This window comes from Mesoplodon mirus (genome assembly GCF_964341445.2).
Source record: "Mesoplodon mirus genome assembly, chromosome: 4".
NCBI classification, from domain to species: Eukaryota; Metazoa; Chordata; class Mammalia; order Artiodactyla; family Ziphiidae; genus Mesoplodon; species Mesoplodon mirus.
Window position 1 is genome coordinate 9274766 of NC_138979.1, and position 5747 is coordinate 9280512.

Here is a 5747-nt window from a genome sequence, read left to right on the forward strand (position 1 = left end):
GTTATTTAGGTCTTCTGCTCAATTTCCTCATCTTTGAAATTGGCAGTAATAACAATTCTTATCTCGTAGGGGCATTTGGAGGGAGTTCAATGTGACATCAATGTATAAGTCACCTAAATTTGGTTATCCTTCTGCTATACGTGATCTGAGTCCTATAGCAATTAACACAGCAGAACTATATTTGCATAAGTAGCTTTATACTCTCTGCTTATATGCTGAGCAGAGCTGATTCATTTCACACCTAATTTGCAACTTGTTACAGAGCTTTTTCAATACTAATATCCAAACATGTTAGACAAAGAAAAGAGGATGGACACTTTTGCTTGTTTGATTTCCACTGATTTTGTAGTACTGTATTTTCAACGTCTTAGTGACATTGGCTATATTAAAGGTCTGTGCCACACACCCTGCAGTGAATGAGAAACCGCTTTTACAGTTGCCATTACAATGAAACCCCTAATTGCCTTAAGAATAATTTTATTGTTCTTGCAATATAAAATTATACTGATAGATCATTTTAAAGTCACACATTTTTCTTAAAGAGATGAGATAAGGAAATAAAGTGGTAATGATGTGTTTAATTTATAAGTAAACCCTAGGAATACAACTTATTTCATTTTGTTACTATCACAGAGAGTAAAAATTGATCATGTTTTTAACAGAGTATTAACAAATCCCATTATTAACACATCCCATTTATCTCCTGTTTATTCATTTGTCATGTAGATGAAACTCCTTGTCTTTTCCATGTTGGAGACTAAGTTGTGATGATCAAATAGAACAATATAAACAAACAATTAGAAGATTAATTTGCTACAAGCCTCCCCAAGATGTCAGACGCGTATTATCTAGTCATGTATATTCAAGGCCCGGTTATCAATAAAATATAGGCAGAAGTTATGAAAATGGTAAGAAATAAGATATATTACTGTGTAATTTTCAAGTCCAATTTTTTCTTCTTACTCTCTCACACGTCATTCAATTCACTAAAGATTCATTGCTCGTTATATGAGAAGAAATAGAATATTTTAGATATAAAATGAATAAAGCAAATTCTCTACCCATAAGGAATTTGCAGCAGAAAAAGAATAACACTGTCATGTGATGCAATCCAATGAGTACCATATAATGCAGTGACAATGCTATAAAGGATCTGAAACAGTGCTGTGGAGAACAGACGAAGAGCTCCTAACCACTGAGCCTGACTGCTGGAGACAAACAGAAAAGGTCCAGAGAGAAGAACCATCACTTCTGACCCTGCAGGATTAAGCTGGGTGCATCCTGTGGAAAAGAGGGCATTCCACAAAGACCATGCGCAAAGGCAAAGAGGTAGAACTGTCTTAGGAGATAAACAGGATTGGGTTGAAAGGAACACAGAATGTATGACAAGGACTAGTGAGAGAAAAGTTTGGAATAAAAAATTGGGCCCATATGGTTAAAAACTTTACATATCATGTAAGAAACTTGGACATGATCCTGGAAGCTTTAGGGAGCCACTGGATAATTTAAAAGGGAGTGTAGTGGTCAGAATTTTATTTAAAAAACAAAATCAAAGCAAATAATAAAACTGAGGGCACTTGGGATATAGCAGGATGTAGACACAAATGGATCAAGCATAAAAGTTGGAAACACGTTTGACCAAATTGCTGAATTGAGCCATGGTAAACAAACAGTCCATACATTTGCATGTATTAAAGAGAGCCTAATATTCCTGAATTACTACTGTTCACTTAAGCTAGAATCACTACTGTTTTATGCACTCAAGAACAGGTACAAAGACAAAACAGACACATTGAAAGTTATCAGTTTCGTACAAGTAGATTCTTTTATTCTTCAGTCTCTTGTAGACTTCTTAAGATGATAAGAGCACTGTCAATACATGATATATAATATGACATAATATAATATAAATTCTTAAATCCATATAGAGTGTAAGGAAAATTATACATTTATATATATATAAATATATATTCTTTACTTAAAACTAACTTGCAAAATCATTTTGTAAGAGCTAATTCATGTTCAGAAATATTTCTCAAATTTTTATAGTTATTTTTAAAATTAAATGTACCTTGATACACTTACCTGCAAAAAAAATATATAAAGCAATTTTTGAAAGAGTAAAAAAAAAAAAGCATATTTTACTCTGGGAAGATTTGAAGTTAATTCAAAGTCTTAAATCCATGAAGTTTAAGTTACTTCAAACTGGCCTCACGTGTCTTCAAACCCTTACTCATTGCAATCCAGGAAAATTGCTTTAGAACTAGACTAAAAGTAAAATTGTTTGGGATAGGTTATTCTTTCTTTTATGCAGTAAAATCATAACGTCTAGAATACTATGTGCTTCCAAGGTTCAAATTATGTTTCTCAACCTTAGTATTAAAATTTATTAAAAAGTAAAGGTTAATGTAATGGTTTTGAAAGGCAGAATATAGGTAAAATGGAAATATAAGATATTTTAATGGAGAAACAAAAAGCTTTTAAATAAGACACACATCTTATTGTATTGAGAAAGCAAAAAGTATTAAGAATTTGGCATAAAACAGTTTATAAAATCATACGAGCAAGTATTTTGTACATTTCTAAGATTTTCCATTGAGTTATTTAGCAAATCAGTTTGATTTTTCAAAAGCATGAATTTAAAATTTTAGATGTAGACATAAGCAAGACCAACAAACTATTTTGACTTTCAAACCACCAGCTGTTTAATTGTGTTGTCAAGTAAACAGTTTTGACTCCCTTCAAATGTTTCAACTTTCTAACACCATTTTATTCATACCTACACTCATTCAAAAGCTATGTATGAAGCATTTATTATCTGCCAGTTATTGCGTGACTCACCAGATACATTGCTGAGCAGGACCAGCTTGAGCTTTGCCCTTACAGATTTTCAGTTGTGTATGAGGGGAACCTGGCATTTAAAATGCACGAAACAGGGCTTCCCTGGTGGTGCAGTGGTTAAGAATCCATCTGCCAATGCAGGGGACAGGGGTTCGAACCCTGGTCTGGGAAAATTCCGCACGCCGTGGAGCAGCTAAGCCCCTGTGCCACGACTACTGAAGCCCTTGCGCCTAGAGCCCGCGTGCCACAACTACTGAGCCTGCACCCGAGAGCCCACGAGCCACAACTACTGAAGCCCTTGAGCCTAGAGCCCGTGCTCTGCAACATGAGAAGCCACCACAGTGAGAAGCCCATGCACTGCAAGGAAGACCCAACGCAGCCAAAAATAAATAAGTAAAAATAAATTTTAAAATAAAATAAAATAAAATGCAGGAAACAGCTGAAGATGGCACAAGATTCAACTTCCACAAAAGCTTGAGCCTCATTATACGCTTATTGTATTATAATACATTAGTATCTAAATGACATGCCCACAGCCGCCATGACAGTTCCTGGAAATCCCCTACCCTTTCCCAAAATAGTTGGAATAATCCTCCCACTTGTTAGCCTATGAATTGTACCCTGGGGACTCTCGCCTTCCGAGATGGCCCACACTCTGTCTGTGGAGTGCCTATCTCCCTGAATAAATCTGCTTTCACTCTAAACAAATAAATAAAATAAAAATAAAATAAAATGGAGAAAACAGTATGGCATGGATGAGTATGTTTGTTAGGGACCTCTTGATCGAGACCACCTTCCCTGCCCAGGCACGCTGGCGTGAGTTGTCTCACAACCGGAGGTCCCAATAAGGAACACAGCACTGACAAGCTACAACCAAAACCGACTGGAGAAATTCAGGAGGGGCCAACCTCTCAGAAACCCTCACACTGGAAACCAACTTGACTGAGATATGTGTGCCAGAAAGGGCCCTGAGTTGGACCAAATATGGGCATGAGCAAGATGATTGGCCAGAGACAACCCAGAAACTAACCCCATCACCATAAAACCTGAGACTGGGAGCCACGAGGCAGAGCAGTCCTCCTGGGTTCCCTTACCCTGCTGTTCTCCCCTAGAGCACCCCTTTTCAATGAAGTCTTTTGCCTTATACCAGTACGTGTGTCTCCTAGGACAATTCATTTCTAAGTGTTAGACAAGAGCCCACTCCTGCTCCCCCTCGCCCCCTAACACCTCGTGACACACATATTTACAGAATGGAGAGAAGTTGGATGTGATTAAGTACTACAGCTTGTGAACGAGACCAGTAGGATGTGAAACTGAAAAGGTAGAGTCATTCATTCATATTAATGGAGTGGCTCCTATGTCCCAGGCACTGTGCTAAGATTATAGTGTAAATCCATTAGGTTATTTTATTGGCCCATGAGGGATCTGTTGGTAACTTGGACTAGAATGGTGGTGGTGGATAGAGGTGTGGAAAGAAGAAGAGGAAACAAAATTTTGACCATGGTCTAGAATAAGAAATATTTTTTTCCAGTTCAACCCAGTGTGTGCATGCACATGTAAGTCTATAATGAAAATACACATTTGTGTCTTAAAATTGACACTGATCTCTTTCAGCTTTAGTTTACTATATTCCTTTTCATTAAAAGAAAAGAAAAAGATGGTCCTGACCCTTTTAACTTATATCAAAACTTGGGACCTGCAGCTTGCGAATCCCTGGATAGATAATTATGAATGATAATTAAATCCTTAATTTACTGGTTAAGGGAGTAGGGGGTGATGAGGGAAAAGTATCAAGCCTTGCTCTAGAGGATTTTGCTTCTCAAAACAGGATAGCAAGTAGCAACTTATATTAAATAGACTAGGCTTTGGAATGAGTTTATGATTTAGGTTGTGGACAAGTTGATTTTGAGGATCTTTTGCAACATTCAAGGACATGTGTCAAGTGGGCAGTTTGATCATAGGGTCCAGGGCCCAGTGCAATGGCCTAGTGTGTAGATGCTGATTTCTGAGTCAACTGTATGTACATGGTCATTGTTCTGTAGATGTGGATACAATCACCTAGGAAGAGATCAGAGACCAGAGGAGAAGGCTGACCCCTAAGCTTTGAGGAGCTGCCCACCTTTAAATGGTTGCTTGCAACTGAATCAACCCAAGGGAGACAGTGAGGGAGCAACTAAGGAGACAGGGAAACACCAGGCAGAAGTTGTGTCAACAAAAGCAGCAGAAGCAAGTGCTTTAGGAAGGAAACGTGTCATTGGTGACATTTCAGTACAATAATAAAAGTGGAAGGGAGATTGCCTTGTGCTAAGCAGTGAGTGTACGGTAAGAAAAAGGAGAAAGCAAAACAGGTCTCTTGAGAAATCTGGTGTGAGTGGAAAGGGCAATGAGGTTGTAGGCAGTTGGGTACAGACCCTACAGGGCCTTGTTAGTTTTGCTAAGAAAATTGGAATTTGCCCCATTATCATTGGGAGTTAACACATTTTTACACAGGAGTATGACACAATGGTTTTCGTGAAATAGATAAATAACTGATAAGAATGTGAGGTACATGGACCATGTTTGGAAACACACTGGCAGTGGGAAAAGTATTTAAAAGTTGATTGCCACAATCCAGGCCAGAGAGGGCAGCAACTGAGTATCATTTAACCAAGATTGTTATAACTGTAAACTGAAAGTCTGTTTTCTCATACTTTGTCCTCTCATCCTTATATCAAATCAGTTTATTCATTTCCAGTAATATACAGTACTAAATTGAAAATAATCCCTGTAGAAAAGACTTTTTCCCCCAAGGGCTTTTAAAATGAAGTGTAATGCGCTCAGTAAAATAATCGTGGAAAGAAGTAGAGCAGTTTAAAAAGAACTAGTGGGAAACAAAAATGATTAACTTTCAAATTTCAAGGCAGGAA